We start from the raw sequence: 19371 nt of genomic DNA on the forward strand, positions 1-19371 counted from the left end.
AGAGCAAATATATTTATTTCATTTCATTTGCGATTTTCATGAATAGTTAACGTTGCGTTATGCTAATGAGCTTGAGGCTATAAATAGGATCCCGGATACGGGATTGCTCGTCGCATGAAGTTAAACAGCCACCACTAACATTGAGTGGCTGCTGCCAACATACTGACTCAACTCTAGCCACTTTAATAATGGAAATTGATGGAAATTGATGTAAAAAATGTATCACTAGCCACTTCAAACAATGCCACTTAATATAATGTTTACATACCCTACATTACTCATCTCATATGTATATGTATATACTGTACTCTACATCATCTACTGCATCTTTATGTAATACATGTATCACTAGCCACTTTAAACTATGCCACTTTGTTAACATACCCTACATTACTCATCTCATATGTATATACTGTACTCGATACCATCTACTGCATCGTGCCTATGCCGTTCTGTACCATCACTCATTCATACAGTGCCTTGCGAAAGTATTCGGCCCCCTTGAACTTTGCAACCTTTTGCCACATTTCAGGCTTCAAACATAAAGATATAAAACTGTCTTTTTTTGTGAAGAATCAACAACAAGTGGGACACAATCATGAAGTGGAACGACATTTATTGGATATTTCAAACTTCTTTAACAAATCAAAAACTGAAAAATTGGGTGTGCAAAATTATTCAGCCCCTTTACTTTCAGTGCAGCAAACTCTCTACAGAAGTTCAGTGAGGATCTCTGAATGATCCAATGTTGACCTAAATGACTAATGATGATAAATACAATCCACCTGTGTGTAATCAAGTCTCCGTATAAATGCACCTGCACTGTGATAGTCTCAGAGGTCCGTTAAAAGCGCAGAGAGCATCATGAAGAACAAGGAACACACCAGGCAGGTCCGAGATACTGTTGTGAAGAAGTTTAAAGCCGGATTTGGATACAAAAACATTTCCCAAGCTTTAAACATCCCAAGGAGCACTGTGCAAGCGATAATATTGAAATGGAAGGAGTATCAGACCACTGCAAATCTACCAAGACCTGGCCGTCCCTCTAAACTTCCAGCTCATGCAAGGAGAAGACTGATCAGAGATGCAGCCAAGACGCCCATGATCACTCTGGATGAACTGCAGAGATCTACAGCTGAGGTGGGAGACTCTGTCCATAGGACAACAATCAGTCGTATATTGCACAAATCTGGCCTTTATGGAAGAGTGGCAAGAAGAAAGCCTTTTCTTAAAGATATCCATAAAAAGTGTTGTTTAAAGTTTGCCACAAGCCACCTGGGAGACACACCAAACATGTGGAAGAAGGTGCTCTGGTCAGATGAATCCAAAATTGCACTTTTTGGCAACAATGCAAAACATTATGTTTGGCGTAAAAGCAACACAGCTCATCACCCTGAACACGCCATTCCCACTGTCAAACATGGTGGTGGCAGCATCATGGTTTGGGCCTGCTTTTCTTCAGCAGGGACAGGGAAGATGGTTAAAATTGATGGGAAGATGGATGGAGCCAAATACAGGACCATTCTGGAAGAAAACCTGATGGAGTCTGCAAAAGACCTGAGACTAGGACGGAGATTTGTCTTCCAACAAGACAATGATCCAAAACATAAAGCAAAATCTACAATGGAATGGTTCAAAAATAAACATATCCAGGTGTTAGAATGGCCAAGTCAAAGTCCAGACCTGAATCCAATTGAGAATCTGTGGAAAGAACTGAAAACTGCTGTTCCTAAATGCTCTCCATCCAACCTCACTGAGCTCGAGTTGTTTTGCAAGGACGAATGGGAAAAAATGTCAGTCTCTCGATGTGAAAAACTGATAGAGACATACCCCAAGTGACTTACAGCTGTAATCGCAGCAAAAGGTGGCGCTACAAAGTATTAACTTAAGGGGGCTGAATAATTTTGCACGCCCAATTTTTCAGTTTTTGATTTGTTAAAAAAGTTTGAAATATCCAATAAATGTCGTTCCACTTCATGATTGTGTCCCACTTGTTGTTGATTCTTCACAAAAAATACAGTTTTATATCTTTATGTTTGAAGCCTGAAATGTGGCAAAAGGTCGCAAAGTTCAAGGGGGCCGAATACTTTCGCAAGGCACTGTATATATGTACATATTCTTTATCCCTTTACACTTGTGTGTATAAGGTAGAAGTTGTGGAATTGTTAGGTTACATTATTCGTTGTTTATTACTGCATTGTCGGGAACTAAAAGCACAAGCACTTCGCTACACTCGCATTAACATCTGCTAACCATGGGTATGTGACAAATCAAATTTGATTTGATTTGATTTAGCTAGCTATCTCATTAGACCGACCAAGCAATTTATGACTTCACCAACTAGAAAATAAGATTCAGAGTAACATTTGAATGCAGCGTTACATGCTAGCTTCTCTTCCCTCTTCTATGGAACAAACTGTGACAATGACCCTGTTATACCATACCGTATCGCTGACATTGTCCATCCATCGTAAAATCTCAGTGAGTTTGTCAGGGGGACTATCAGATGTGCATTCTCTTAGACTTGCGCAAGCAGTCTGTCCCCGCAGGCAGGGAGGTGGCACTGAGAGGAGCTCTCTGGTCAGCCAGTAAGTCAGTCATCCAACCAGACAGCCAGTCATCCAACCAGTCAGTCATCCAGCCAAGCTCCAATCAGCCAGCCAGTCTGTCAGTGGAGTAGTCGGGCGCCCAGCAAGCCAGGGCGTCAGTTGAACAGTCAGTCTCTGGCACATATCCACTTGTCCCATTGCTGTCTCTCCAGTGGAAAACAGTGGCTTTTTATGCTTTATCAGCACGGCGCTGCCTGCTGCCTGGTGTAGGTGTCTTAATACAAACACACAAATAAATGGAGTGGATGGAAATAGCTGTCCTCTCATCTGGAGCCAAGCTGTCCCATCACACTGATCAAGGTCATTGTCTTTAATGATCCAGGGGGCTGTGATGGCCTCCTCCACTCAACTTTTGTTGGAGTCAGCAAATGTTCCTTTTAACGCTTTTCCCCAAATAGGTCAAACACATTATTGGAGGTTAAAACAGGAACAATATCTTTAAGAAACACCAGTGTAATTGTGGGTCGTTTTCTCTTCAGAAGTCTTTGTACATCAGGCGGCCACAGTCCCTTTCTCATAAACACCACGGACCCCGATTTCCATCTGGGTTGGGACTGAACATGTTGCGGTGTACTTAGATAGACCATGTCCTAACCTTCTCTGGGTGTCACTCCTTAGACAGCTATATTTTAGGTGGCCATTAGAAGCCTACATTAGGTAACACTTTATTTGATCGTACCTCCATAAGGACATAATAACACAACGATAAGCAGTAAATAAGAATATGCCAACAACCAGACTGCTAGGGAGCCAGGAGAGCTACCAGCCAAGGTTGGAGACAACGCCAGAGATAAACACCAACAATAGTCACCATAATCCTATACCATTCATGTGGGTCATCAGAGAGGTACCATTTACCATACCATCCATGCTGACATTTCCCTGGGGTACCATCTTTTTCCTTGTCTCTACTCTGGTTCCTCTTTTGATGTCTTCCCACCATGATGTCACAGGATTACGTGTAGAACCTAGAGCCTAGCCAACCTCAGGAATTTGTGTAGAACCCAGAGTTTAGCAGACCTCACAGGATTATTTGTAGGGCCCAGAGCCTAGCCAACCTGGAACAGACGATGCTCTCTTGGTACTTCATGCATTGAGGGGTTTAGTGGGGTTTTATTATGTGCAGAGGTCACAGGCTGAGTATGTGAAGTAGCCTACGTCAAAAGAAAGAGTCAATGCAAATCTGTTAAGGGAGTCTGTTAAGAGCTTTTGATTGAGATACTAGTGCTGCACAATTGACTGTTGAAGGCTCTCCCGGTGTCATGGCATCAAGTGCATTTCAAAGACTTAAGTGGGAGTTTGTCATTTCGCTGTCATTTCGGGGAAAGTCCTGAAATATCCTGTCGTGTGGTATTACATGGACAAAGTGTTACTTGAATTCTTTGCTTGTGGTTTTTGATATGCTATTAATTTGCAATCAAGGCAAATGAGCAGTGGGAAATGTTATTCTCGATATACTGTATTCCCCTCCATTTGCCCAATGAGTCAACAACCTGCTCAGCTATACCACCGCAGCAAGGTCACATGGTCCATCACTAATGGTATACACAGCGCTGTAGGGTCACATGGGTTGATATGATGATATGGTACTGTACATTATTTCCTGGAATATTTTCTGTGTATTTTTATTTGTATTTTTCCCATTTGCTTTGGCCAATATACTATAGAGACAATGTTCTATTTAATTCTGTACTTTGGCCTGTTTCATCTGATCTGACCAGACCTTTGTTGCCATTTGCAGATGCTGTACTCTAGAGTCTGTGGACTGTGTAGAGACTGGGAGACGAGTGGAGGCAGGTCAGTGCATGTTCTCTCTATTCCCACTGTTTGAGTGCCCTTTGAGAGGATGTCATCATTTTGTTCCAGTATATGATAATATGGCTAGGATCATGATATCCAGGCCTACTCTGAAACACTCTGTGACTTTGTTTTCCCTACTTTGATTCATACTCAGTATTATTCTGCCTTATGTGCTCTCCGACTGTACATACAATGTATTGTAAAGTTATGTGAGGTTTTCTCAGAAATACTATATGTCAGCAATTGAAATGACTAGGTAAAGGGAATTACTGTATTCCAATCAGATGTGGGTCACCTGTTTACCATGACCAAACATTACAGAAGAGCTGAAAGTCATGCATCCTTCTGTTCAGTTCCATTGAAACACAAAACCTAAGTTTCCAGTCCAAAACCCTTCTCAAACCCTTCCAACGCCTTGTCCACAAGGAGGTCTCTAGTCCTGTTGTATGTGGATTGAGGACACAACCCTCTTTCTCTCTCTCTCTCTCTCTCTCTCTCTCTCTCTCTCTCTCTCTCATCCTTTGAAAGCACTGGTACTGACCTTGGGAAAGATTCCACCTCCAAAGAAGAGAAGAGCTGAGGGAGAGAGAGAGGGGGGGGGTTATGTGAAGCCCGCCTGCGAGAGAGGAAGTCACAACACAAAAACATGGCTGGCTCAGCATTATATTAGCAGCCTGTTTAGATAGGCCTGGTCTGTCCTTGTTTATCAAATCAAATCAAATCAAATTTTATTTGTCACATACACATGGTTAGCAGATGTTAATGCGAGTGTAGCGAAATGCTTGTGCTTCTTGTTCCGACAATGCAGTAATAACCAACAAGTAATCTAACTAACAATTCCAAAAGTAATATCTTATACACAGTGTAAGGGGATAAAGAATATGTACATAAAGATATGAATGAGTGATGGTGCAGAGCAGCATAGGCAAGATACAGTAGATGGTATCGAGTACAGTATATACATATGAGATGAGTATGTAAACAAAGTGGCATAGTTAAAGTGACTAGTGATACATGTATTACATAAGGATGCAGTAGATGATCGAGTACAGTATAAACGTATACATATGAGATGAATAATGTAGGGTATGTAAACATTATATTAGGTAGCATTGTTTAAAGTGGCTAGTGATATATTTTACATCCTTTCCCATCAATTCCCATTGTTGAAGTGGCTGGAGTTGAGTCAGTGTGTTGGCAGCAGCCACTCAATGTTAGTGGTTGCTGTTTAACAGTCTGATGGCCTTGAGATAGAAGCTGTTTTTCAGTCTCTCGGTCCCAGCTTTGATGCACCTATACTGACCTCGCCTTCTGGATGATAGCGGGGTGAACAGGCAGTGGCTCGGGTGGGAGTTGTCCTTGATGATCTTTATGGCCTTCCTGTGACATCGGGTGGTGTAGGTGTCCTGGAGGGCAGGTAGTTTGCCCCCGGTGATACGTTGTGCAGACCTCACTACCCTCTGGAGAGCCTTACGGTTGTGGGCGGAGCAGTTGCCGTACCAGGCGGTGATACAGCAAACTTGATGATTGAGTTGGAGGCGTGCGTTGCCGCGCAGTCGTGGGTGAACAGGGAGTACAGGAGAGGGCTCAGAACGCACCCTTGTGGGGCCCCAGTGTTGAGGATCAGCGGGGTGGAGATGTTGTTGCCTACCTTCACCACCTGGGAGCGGCCCGTCAGGAAGTCCAGTACCCAGTTGCACAGGGCGGGGTCGAGACCCAGGGTCTCGAGCTTGATGACGAGCTTGGAGGGTACTATGGTGTTAAATGCCGAGCTGTAGTCGATGAACAGCATTCTCACATAGCTATTCCTCTTGTCCAGATGGGTTAGGGCAGTGTGCAGTGTGGTTGAGATTGCGTCGTCTGTGGACCTATTTGGGCGGTAAGCAAATTGGAGTGGGTGTAGGGTGTCAGGTAGGGTGGAGGTGATATGGTCCTTGACTAGTCTCTCAAAGCACTTCATGATGACGGAAGTGAGTGCTACGGGGCGGTAGTCGTTTAGCTCAGTTACCTTAGCTTTCTTGGGAACAGGAACAGTGGTGGCCCTCTTGAAGCATGTGGGAACAGCAGACTGGTATAGGGATTGATTGAATATGTCCGTAAACACAGCAGCCAGCTGGTCTGTGCATGCTCTGAGGACGCGGCTGGGGATGCCGTCTGGGCCTGCAGACTTGCGAGGGTTAACACATTTAAATGTTTTATTCACCTCGGCTGCAGTGAAGGAGAGACCGCATGTTTCCGTTGCAGGCCGTGTCAGTGGCACTGTATTGTCCTCAAAGCGGGCAAAAAAGTTATTTAGTCTGCTTGTAGTCCGTGATTGACTGTAGACCATGCCACATACCTCTTGTGTCTGAGCCGTTGAATTGAGATTCTACTTTGTCTCTATACTGATGCTTAGCTTGTTTGATAGCCTTACGGAGGGAATAGCTGCACTGTTTGTATTCAGTCATGTTACCAGTCACCTTGCTCTGATTAAAAGCAGTGGTTCGCGCTTTCAGTTTCATGCGAATGCTGCCATCAATCCACGGTTTCTGGTTAGGTAATGTTTTAATCGTTGCTATGGGAACGACATCTTCAATGCACGTTCTAATGAACTCGCACACCGAATCAGCGTATTCGTCAATGTTGTTGCCTGACGCAATACGAAACATGTCCCAGTCCACGTGGTAGAAGCAGTCTTGGAGTGTGGAATCAGCTTGGTCGGACCAGCGTTGGACAGGCCTCAGCGTGGGAGCTTCTTGTTTTAGTTTCTGTCTGTAGGCAGGGATCAGCAAAATGGAGTCGTGGTCAGCTTTTCCGAAAGGGGGGCGGGGCAGGGCCTTATATGCGTCGCGGAAGTTAGAATAACAGTGATCCAAGGTTTTGCCAGCCCTGGTGGCGCAATCGATATGCTGATACATTTAGCCTGAGATGATGCTTCTCCAACATAGTACCTATGCCAGTGAACACAATGACTGCCTTGGATGCCCTCTTAGGGGTACACACTGCCCCCTTCACCCCTCTCGGGGGCCATTTTAATAAACTCACTCACTGTGTGGTCCGTGGCTGTTCAGAGCCCATGAAGAGGTATTGTGGGATTGAGGACACCTCGATACCATAAGAGCTCTTAATTAGCACAGTATGCGAAAGCCAAAAGGTTATCAAAGTTTAAGCGCAATGACGTCAAGTCTGATAGAGTATGATGTCTTACAAAGTATTACTGCTCTTACGGAATCCTCCTTCCTTTTTCCCCCATCAGCCTGGGAGGGAATCCGACCTTCGATATCTTCATTGATTCGGACAATTAGCACGTTGTTTTTTTTTATCAATGCGCTTCCTAAGTTCTACCCCTGCTTTAACACTTTCTGCAGGACATTCAGTACTGATTGAAAGTGTGAGTGAGTTTACAATAGTTCCTTCTGAGGGCCGTTGGCACCACGTGAACAGTGTGTGTGTGTGTGTGTGTGTGTGTGTGTGTGTGTGTGTGTGTGTTTGTGTGTGTGTTTGTGTGTGTTAGTGTGTGTTAGTGTGTGTGTTGCTCTGGTCTGGGAGGTACAAAGGCTCCTTACCTCATGGCATTGGCATTCCCTGAGAGAATGAGCAGGAACATAGAGAGGGAGCAGGCACACACTGGGGGTATTCATATGGCCCGTCCCCACGGAAGGAGCCAGGGTTGAGTATTAGCCCCTATTAAGAAACAAAGCCAGTCCAGCAGGGGCCTGGCACGATGGAGAGACACAGAGAATGGGAGGGAGAGAAAAAGAGAGAGGGGTATTTGGGTTGTGGTCAAAGTGTCACCAGTCTTTTGGAGAGAGAGAGAGACAGAGAGACAGAGAGACAGAGAGACAGAGAGACAGAGAGACAGAGACAGATCGAGAGAGACAGAGAGAGAGAGAGAGAAAGAAGTAAATGAACAACAATGACGAATGGTTTGATGAAGAATGCAAAAACCTAAGAAAGAAATTGAGAAACCTGTCCAACCAAAAACATAGAGACCAAGGAAGCCTGAGTCTATGGCTTCACTATGGTGAATCACTAAACAACAGAAATACACTACGGAAAAAGAAGGAACAGCACATCAGAAATCAGCTCAATGTAATTGAAGAATCCATATACTCTAACCACTTCTGGCAAAATTGGAAAACACTAAACAAACAACAACACAAATAATTATCTATACAAAATGGAGATGTATGGGAGATGTATGCACTTCATATTATTTTTGGCTGTATAACAAAGAACAAACAGCAAAAACATACACATGATCAAATATAAATCTTAGAATCAAGTATTAAAGACTACCAGAACCCACTGGATTCTCCAATTACCTTGAATGAGCTACAGGACAAGATACAAACCATCCAACCCAAAAAGGCCTGTGGTGTTGACGCTATCCTAAATGAAATGATAAAATATACAGACAACAAATTCCAATTGGCTATATTAAAACTCTTTAACATCATCCTTAGCTCTGGCATCTTCCCCAATATTTGGAAGCAAGGACTGATCACCCCAATCCACAAAGGTAGAGACAAATTTGACCCCAATAACTCACGTGGGATATGCGTCAAAAGCAACCTTGGGAAAACCCTCTGCATTATCATTGAGAGCAGACTCGTACATTTCCTCATACAACATACATGATAAAATCCATGTACACAAACAAGTGTGCAGTTAAAATTGGCAAAAAACACAAATTTCTTCCCACATGGCCTGGTGTGAGACAGGGATACAGCTTAAGCCCCACCCTCTTCAACATATGTATCAACGAATTGGCAAGGGCACTAGAACAGTCTGCAGCACCTGGCCTCACCCTACTAGAATCTGAAATCAAATGTCTACTGTTTGCCTATGATTTAGTGCTTCTGTCACCAAACAAGAGGGCCTACTGCAGTACCTAGATCTTCTGCACAGATTCTGACAGACCTGGGCCCTGACAGTAAATCTCAGTAAGACCAAAATAATGGTGTTCCAGAAAAGGTCCAGTCGCCAGGACCACAAATACAAATTCCATCTAGACACTGTTGCCCTAGATCACACAAAAAATTATACATACCTTGGCCTAAACATCAGCATCACAGGTAACTTCCGCAAAGCAGTGAACGATTTGAGAGACAAGGCAAGAAAGCCCTCTATGCCGTCAAAAGGAACATAAAATTTGACATACCAATTAGGATCAGGCAAAAAATACTTTAATCAGTTATAGAACCCATTGCCCTTTATGGTTGTGAGGTCTGGGGTCCGCGCACCAACCAAGAATTCACAAAATGGGACAAACACCAAATTGGGACTCTGCATGCAGAATTCTGCAAAAATATCCTCAGTGTACAACGTAAAACACCAAATCATGCATGCAGAGCAGAATTAGGCCGATCAAAATCCAGAAAAGAGACGTTAAATTCTACAACCACCTTAAAGGAAGTGATTCCCAAACCTTCCATAACAAAGCCATCACCTACAGAGAGAGGAACCTGGACAAGAGGCCCTGGGGCTCTGTTCACAAACACAAACAGACACTACTGAGCACCAGGACAGCAAGACAATTATACCCAATTGGAAATAATTAACAAAAAACAGAGCAAACTAGAATGTAATTTGGCCCTAAACAGAGAGTACACAGTGACAGAATACCTGACCACTGTGACTGACCCAGACTTAAAGAAAGCTTAGCCTGCTATTGAGAAAGGCTGCTGTAGGCAGAAGACAAGCTTTGTGCACACTGCCCACAAAATGAGGTGGTAACTGAGCTGCACTTCCTAACCTCCTGCCAAATGTATGACCATATTAGAGACACATTCCCTCAGATTACACAGATCCTCAATGAATTCGAAAACAAACCCGATTTTCCAATATCTACTTGGTGAAATACCACAGTGTGCCATCACAGCAGCAAGATTTGTGACCTGTTGCCACAAAAGGACAACCGGTGAAGAACAAACATCATTGTAAATACAACCCATTTTTATGTTTATTTATTTTCCCTTTTGTACTTTAACCATTTGCACAATGTCACAACAGTATATATACATAATATGACATTAGTAATGTCTTATTCTTTTGGAACTTCTATGAGTGTAATGTTTACTGTTCATTTTACTGTTTATTTCACTTTTGTATATTTTCTACTTCACTTGCTTTGGCAATGTTAACATATGTTTCCCATGCCAAAACAGCCCCTTGAATTGAGAGAGATAGACAGAGAGAGAGAGAGTCACCAGGACCACAAATACAAATTCCATCTAGACACTGTTGCCCTAGAGCACACAAAAAACTATACATACCTTGGCCTAAACATCAGTGCCACAGGTAACTTCCACAAAGCTGTGAACGATCTGAGAGACAAGGCAAGAAGGGCATTCTATGCCATCAAAAGGAACATAAATTTCAACATACCAATTAGGATTTGGCTAAAAATACTTGAATCAGTCATAGAGCCCCTTGCCCTTTATGGTTGTGAGGTCTGGGGTCCGCTCACCAACCAAGACTTCACAACATGGGACAAACACCAAATTGAGACTCTGCACGCAGAATTCTGCAAAAAATATCCTCTGTGTACAACGTAGAACACCAAATAATGCATGCAGAGCAGAATTAGGCCGATACCCACTAATTATCAAAATCCAGAAAAGAGATGTTAAATTCTATAACCACCTAAAAGGAAGCGATTCCCAAACCTTCCACAACAAAGCCATCACCTACAGAGAGATGAACCTGGAGAAGAGTCCCCTAAGCAAGCTGGTCCTGGGGCTCTGTTCACAAACACACCCTACAGAGCCCCAGGACAGCAGCACAATTAGACCCAACCAAATCATGAGAAAACAAAAAGATAATTACTTGACACATTGGAAAGAATTAACAAAAAAACAGAGCAAACTAGAATGTTATTTGGCCCTACACAGAGAGTACACAGCGGCAGAATACCTGACCACTGTGACTGACCCAAAATTAAGGAAAGCTTTGACTATGTACAGACTCAGCGAGCATAGCCTTGCTATTGAGAAAGGCCGCCGTAGGCAGACATGGCTCTCAAGAGAAGACAGGCTATGTGCTCACTGCCCACAAAATGAGGTGGAAACTGAGCTGCACTTCCTAACCTCCTGCCCAATGTATGACCATATTAGAGAGACATATTTCCCTCAGATTACACAGATCCACAAAGAATTCGAAAACAAATTCAATTTTGAAAAACTCCCATATCTACTGGGTGAAATTCCACAGTGTGCCATCAGAGCAGCACGATTTGTGACCTGTTGCCACGAGAAAAGGGCAACCAGTGAAGAACACGCACCATTGTAAATACAACCCATATTTATGTTTATTTATTTTATCTTGTGTCCTTTACCATTTGTACATTGTTAAAACACTGTATATATATAATATGACATTTGTAATGTCTTTATTGTTTTGAAACGTCTGTATGTGTGATGTCTACTGTTAATTTGTATTGTTTTTTTCACTTTATATATTATCTACCTCACTTGCTTTGGCAATGTTAAGACATGTTTCCCATGCCAATAAAGCCCTTGAATTGAATTGAATTGAATTGAATTGATAGATAGACAGAGAGAGAGAGACAGATAGACAGAGAGAGAGAGAGACAGACAGATAGACAGAGAGAGACAGACAGATAGACAGAGAGAGCGCGAGAGAAGATCCAGATCTCAGGGAATTAGACCAAAGTTCTCAATTGGTACAAAATATATGGAGTACTGCACACACTACAATTACTTAGGTTTTTACAAAAAGCTCAACTGGACACCTTAATGATGCAGTGAATGAACTGAGATAGAAAGCAGGCAGGGCATTCTACACCATTAAAAAACGAAATCAAATTGAAATACCAAAATTTGGCTAAAACGAATTGAATGTTTCATTGAACCAATTGCACTTTATGGCAGCGAGGTGTAGGGTTGTCACGGATCCCTCTGGAACTTCCATTGCGCACACCTGGCCCCTATTCCCACTGATTGTTATTGCCCTACGTTCCTCATGGTGCTGTCGATTATTGTTACAATGTCCATTGGTTCGTGTGACTACCTGTGCTGTGTGTTTTGGCTTTCGTGCCATTGTGGATTGCGCAGATGATTACAAGTCTCGTCCCGTGTGTGTTAGTTATTTGAGATGCTCCTCACTCTTTTGTTTGGGTTTCAACCCTGTGTTTTGTATAGTGTTTGTTTGGTACTTTACACGGCACGCTGTACTTTGGGGTGTAATAAAAAACCCTGTTACACATTCCTGCGCATGTCTCCCGAATAATTCATACCACCGTGACAGAATATCGACCATTAACCTCTCTAGGGTAGGGGGCAGCATTCGGAATTTTGGATGAAAAGCATGCCCAAATTAAACGACCTGCTACTCCGGCCCAGAAGATATGATATGCATATAACTGGTAGATTTGGATAGAAAACACTCTACAGTTTCCAAAACTGTTAAAATAGTGTCTGTGAGTATAACAGAACTGATTTAGCAGGCGAAAACCTGAGAAAAATCCATTCAGGAAGTAGTTTTTTGGGGGGGTTTGTAGTTTTCTATTCAATGCCATTACAGTATCCATTGACTTAGGACTCCATTTGCAGTTCCTATGCCTTCTACTAGATGTCAACAGTCTTTAGAAATCATTTCAGGCTTGTATTCTTATAAATGAGGGAGGAAGACCAGTCTGAACGAGTGGACCCTAATATGTCACAGAGTTTTTTCAGGCACATGTGTATTTCTTGTTTACCTTTTATATTGACGACATTATTGTCCGGTTGAAATATTATAGATCATTTAGGCTAAAAAACAACCTGAGGATTGAATATAAACATCGTTTGACATGTTTCTATGAACTTTACGGATACAATTAGGATTTTTTTTGTCTGATTGTTTTGACTGAGTTTGAGCCTGTGGATTACTGAAGAAAACGCGCTAACAAAACGGAGGTTTTTGGATTTAAAGAGACTTCATCGAACAAAAGGAACATTTATTGAGTAAATGAATGTCTTCTGATTGCCACCATATGAAGATCATCAAAGGTAAGGGATTCATTTTATCTCTATTTCTGAGTTTTGTAACGCTTCTGCTTGGCTGGTTACTGTTTGTAATAATTTGTCAACTGGGCTATGTATGTTCTGGGCTAGGTATGCTTTCGTCAAAAAGCATTTTATAAATATGACACTGTGGTTGGTTTAACAAGAAGTTAATGCTAGCGTCCCATATACCCTAGAGAGGTGAAGTGAGACAGCGGGAATGGCCCGTCCGACGATGCTGCGACTGGTCCGTCCGGCGTCACCGCAAATTCGGCAGCTGCAACTGGGTCGTCCGACGTCACCACAACGGGTCTGTCCAACAATGCAACTTCATCAGCCACCAACTGGTCCGTCCGATGCCGCCACAGCCTGTCCATCCGAAGCCACTGCTACTGGTCCGTCCGACGCCGCCACAACTTCGGCAGCTGGCCGAACACACCTGACCCCTATTCCCAGTGATTTGTAATTGTATAACTGTGCCCTTGGTATACCATTGTCCTGTTACAATGTTGTTAGGTGCAAGTGAGTACCTGTGCTGTGTGTTTTGGCTTTTGTGTCATTGTGGATTGTGCAGATGATTACGGGTCTCATCCTGTGTGATGATCATTATGCGTTTGTGTATTTATTCGAGGTACATCTCACACTTTTGTTTTAGGTTTCAACCCTGTGTTTTTGTTACGTGTTTGTTTGGTCTTTGTCCCCATGCCTTTACAAGCAATTAAGTTTTGGAAACATCTAAAATACAGTGACCCCCTCTCATATCATTACCAAGCTCTGCAATGCCAAGAGCTGAGCAAAGAAAAGAGTCCCCTCATCCAGCTGGTCCTGGGGCTGAGCGCACAAACCTGTTCTACTAGCACACTGAAGCCTCAGGACCAATCAATCAGAATCAATCAGAATAAAACAAATTCCAACACAGTCAAACACAAAACTACATTGCTTATTAGGAAACACAAGCAGTAAGCGAAATGCAGTGCTATCTGGCCCTAAATTGACAGTACACTGTGGCTAACTATTTGACCATGGTTACTGATCAAAACCTTAGAAAAAACCTTGACAATGTAAGGCTCAGTGAGCACAGCCTTGCCATTGAGAAGGGTAGACACAGGCTCCCTGTGGCTCCCTGTAGAGGAAAGGCTGTGCAATCACTGCATAACAGCAGAACCTGAGACAGAGCTGCATTTCCTGACAAAATGTCAAAAATATAAAACAATTAGAGACTGTCATTTCCCCAAATTTGAAACCCTTATTCAAGGTTTCAAAGACTTCTTTGATGAGAATAGGCTACCTGTCCTGTTGGGGGAGGATGCAGAGAGCTGTGGGTTGGCAGCGCAGTACATTTCTGCCTGCCATAAGATGAGGGACAGTGTCTGACAGACCAACCAACCTGCACATGTACTCAATGCTTATTGTTATTGTTCAGCGTATGTTTATTTTGACCCTTGGTTATTTTTGTTACTGTTGTCCCGTTGACAATTTTGATTCTTATTATTTTAATATTGTAAATATCCAAAGTAAGCGTTGGCAATACAGTATGTACATTGTTATGTCATGCCAATTTAGCAAATTGGGTTGAAAAGTTTGAGAGAGAGAGAGATTAAAAGACAGATAGACAGAGAGAGAGAGAGAGAGAGAGAGAGAGAGAGAGAGAGAGAGAAACAGAGAGAGAGAGACAGATAGACTGAGTGAGAGAGAGCAACAGATAGACAGAGAGAGAGTGAGAGATACATATAGACAGAGAGAAAGACAGAGAGACTGAGTGAGAGAGAGCAACAGATAGACAGAGAGAGAGACATAGACTGAGTGAGAGAGAGATAGACAGAGAGAGCGAGAGAGACAGATAAACAGAGAGAGAGAGCGAGGGAGAGACAGATAGACAGAGAGCGAGACAGATAGACTGAGTGAGAGAGAGCAACAGATAGACAGAGAGAGCGAGAGAGACAGATAAACAGAGAGAGCAACAGATAGACAGAGAGAGAGTGAGAGAGACAGATAGTCAGAGAGAGATACAGACAGACAGACAGACAGACAGACAGACAGACAGACAGACAGACAGACAGACAGACAGACAGACAGACAGACAGACAGACAGACAGACAGAGAGAGACCCATTGCCCTTCATGATTGTGAGGTCTGGGGTCCACTCACCAACCAAGAATTCACAAAATGGGACAAACACCAAATTGAGACTCTGCATTCAGAATTCTGCAAAAATATCCTCAGTGTACAACATAAAACAGCAAATAATCCATGCAGAGCAGAATTAGGGCGGTACCCACTAATTATCAAAATCCAGAAAAGAGACATTAAATTCTACAACCACCTAAAAGGAAGTGATTCCCAAACCTTCCATAACAAAGCCATCACCTACAGAGAGATGAACCTGGAGAAGAGTCCCCTAAGCACGCTGGTCCTGGGGCTCTGTACACAAACACACCCCACAGAGCCCCAGGACATCAACACAATTAGACCCAACCAAATCATGAGAAAACAAAACGATAATTACTTGACACATTGGAAAGAATGAACAAAAACAGAGCAAACTGGAATGCTATTTGGACTTAAACAGAGAGTACACAGTGGCAGAATACCTGACCACTGTGACTGACCCAAACTTTAGGAAAGCTTTGATTATGTACAGACTCAGTGAGCATAGCCTTGCTATTGAGACAGGCCGCCGTAGGCAGACCTGGCTCTCAAGAGAAGACAGGTTATGGACACACTGCCCACAAAATGAGGTGGAAACTGAGCTGCACTTCCTAACCTCCTTCCCAATGTATGACCATATTAGAGACACATATTTCCCTCAGATTACACAGATCCACAAAGAATTAGAAAACAACCCCAATTTTGATAAACTCCCATATCTACTGGGTGAAATACCATTGTACCATCACAGCAGTAAGATTTGTGACCTGTTGCCACAAGAAAAGGACAACCAGTGAAGAACAAACATCATTGTAAATACAACCCATATTTATGCTTATTTATTTTCCCTTGTATACTTGAACCATTTGTACATCGTTACAACACTGTATATATACATAATATGACATTTGTAATGTTTACTGTTCATTTTTATTGTTTATTTCACTTTTGTATATTATCTACTTCACTTGCTTTGGCAATGTTAACATATGTTTCCCATGCCAAAACAGCCCCTTGAATTGAATTGAATTGAATTGAGAGAGAGAGAGAGAGAGAGAGATAGACAGAGACAAAGAGAAAGAGTGAGAGGGGTATTGTGGTTCAGGGCTGAGTGTCGCTATTCTTTTGACCCACTCTCTCATCATACTGTGTACTGTAGATCTGTCAGGATGACTCACATGTTCATGTGATTATTATCAATCCATAACCTCACAACTGACTGTGTGGGCAGCATCTGGTCTAGTACCACAACGAATGCAATGTTCAGCATCAATTCAGTTTTGGAATTTTTCAAAAGCTATCATATACCTACCACCCCTATTGTTTTAAAGAATAGCTTTTCTTTTTCGGAGAAAGGGGGTCTATAGGTTGAGAGTTGGAGGTCTTTAAAACCATACTGTAGTTTGCATCAAGATAACAGAGCTCTGATGTTATGTGTGATAGAATACAATTTAGAGACCTCGTCTTTTAGCGTAATCCTCCACTATTTTACGCATCCCCTAGGCTCTTCTAATTGGAAAACGTTCCATTCGACAATTAATGGGAAACATGTGTTTTAAGGAAAGTGAAGCCAGCAATCTCTCTCCCAAGTTCGACTCTCAATATCAACAGAAATCCAGACCGTCTCATAAGCTTACAGTATGATGGAAAGAGTTAGGGTGAATATTTACAATTCCCGACACTCGCTGCATAGAACAAAAGGTGCTATCTAGAAACTAAAACGGTTCTTCGACTGTCCCCATATGATAACCCTTTGAAGAACCCTTTTGGGTTCCATGCAAAACCCTTATTTTTTTGGAACCCTTTTTCTAAGAGTATACAGACACACAGTATCTCTGCAGTTGTGGATAGTGACTGAGATGAACCTAGCTGACAACCCCTGATCTTCTGGGCAGATAACCTCGCCTCTACCCCACAGCAGGTTGGTGAGGGGAGGACAGCTCATAATAATGGCTGGAATGGGATAAATGGAATGGTATTAAAATACGTAGAAATCATGTGTTTGATGTGTTTGATACCATTCCATTAATTCCATTCCATTCCAGCCATTACTATAAGTCCGACCTCCCCAATTAAAGTGCCACCAGCCACCTGTGCTCTACACAGTGTGTGCATGTGTGTGTATGTGTGCGTGCATGCATGTGTGCATCATTCCTAATGGTAATGTTTATTTGAAAATCCCAGTGGTGCCTCCAGCCCTGCCTACCTTAGGATCCCAACTAGCTCGACTGTTGGCTGCTGCTGTCTTAATGGTGCTGGAAGTGATTCACAGGAATGATGGGTCTACTCCAGATCTTGAGGAGAGATAAGAAGTTGTGGACTCCCCACAGCAGGTGCAGACCTTCAGGTCACACATTTATTACTCAGTAATGTCTCTCCTAGCCCCAAACATAGTAGGCTGAGGGTCTCAAATTACACATTACACATACCAATATACTGTACACCAGAATGAAAAGCTCACAAAACTCTATAGTCTTATAGAGTTTGATCAAACCAGGCCTCATACTTTGGATATTTATTTATGTATCTATTGTTCCAAAATGGTTTGGTTCATTTTGTAGAGATGATACCCACACAAAATGTAAATAAGGATGTTAGCTAGCAAGTTGTCCATGTTTGAAACCGGTCTTGGAAAGTCTTAGTTTATAGGCTTATGGTTGCTCATACAGTACTATCCACTTTCAGAGCCACACCCATACAGTGAACTACTTTTGGCTCTGAAGATGAATGACTCTGGTCAAAAGTAGTGCACTATAAGCAATAGGAAGTAGTACAATACATGGGGAATAGGGTGTGATTTGAGACACATCTCTCCTTCCTCCCTGCCTCCTGCCTCCTGCCTCAGTGCACAGGCTAAGTAGCATGCACTGCAGCCTCTCCTCTCCAGGTAGCTAGCTAGCATAAAGCCTAGCCTCCCTTCCCACATCTGGATGCAGCACTGAGCCAGCAGTCTCAGCTCTTAAAATTCCTGGCATGCTTCTTCCCAGGGCCAGGCACCCTCTCTCTCGCTTGCTGGCTGTCTTTTGTCAGGATCGAGTAGCATAAATTACTGTGTCCTCAAACAACCCATGTACATTCAGACATGTGCTAAAGGGGGCCCCACATTGGCAACCAGCTACGACTCCCAGTGCCAGCAAACATTTTCCAGCTCCGAAGCAGCATTCATCGATTCATCAATGGTTTATAAATGCCAGCTTTTCTCCCCCCCCCCCCCGTCAAATACCCCTTCCAGATTAACAGAATTCTTCTGTTAACACCATTCCTAGAATGGATCATTGAGATCAATATCAGTTATTAACAGATTTGAAATAACTGTTACTGTGCTACACTCACTTTATCTTGTACAGAACAGCGTGGTGAGATGCACTATTAGTAAGCTGTAAAATCCTTGCTATACTAAATCAAGTTAAACGTTATCGGTCACGTACACATATTTAGCAGATGTTATTGAGGGTGTAGTGAAATGTTTGTGTTCCTAGCTCCAACAGTGTAGTAATATTTAACAATTCACAACAATGCACACACACATTAAAGTAAAATAATGAAATTAAGAAAAATATAAATATTTGGATGAGCAATGTCGGAGTGGCATTGACTAAAATACAGTAGAATAGAATACATATGAGATGAGTAAAGCAGTATGTAAACATTATTAACGTGATTAGTGTTCAATTATTTAAGTGACCAGTGATTCCATGTCTATGTATATGGGGCAGCAGCCTCTAAGGTGCAGGGTTGAGTAACCGGGTGGTAGCCGGCTAGTGATGTCTATTTAACAGTCTGATGGCCTTGAGATGGAAGCTGTTTTTCAGTCTTTTTTCAGTTTT

At 42.6% G+C, this 19371-nt stretch overlaps 1 long non-coding RNA gene across 2 annotated transcripts in view; it reads left to right on the forward strand.

Annotated features, from left to right (window-relative positions):
* LOC135552784 (uncharacterized) overlaps positions 1-19371 on the forward strand; it is a 121700-nt gene that overhangs the window by 72575 nt on the left and 29754 nt on the right. For both annotated transcript variants that reach the window (XR_010457505.1, XR_010457504.1), the window contains one exon: positions 4351-4406. This is a non-coding gene — a long non-coding RNA (uncharacterized LOC135552784). The remainder of the gene's footprint in view (positions 1-4350; positions 4407-19371) is intronic.

Source organism: Oncorhynchus masou, chromosome 13 (genome assembly GCF_036934945.1).
Source record: "Oncorhynchus masou masou isolate Uvic2021 chromosome 13, UVic_Omas_1.1, whole genome shotgun sequence".
In the NCBI taxonomy this organism is placed as follows: Eukaryota; Metazoa; Chordata; class Actinopteri; order Salmoniformes; family Salmonidae; genus Oncorhynchus; species Oncorhynchus masou.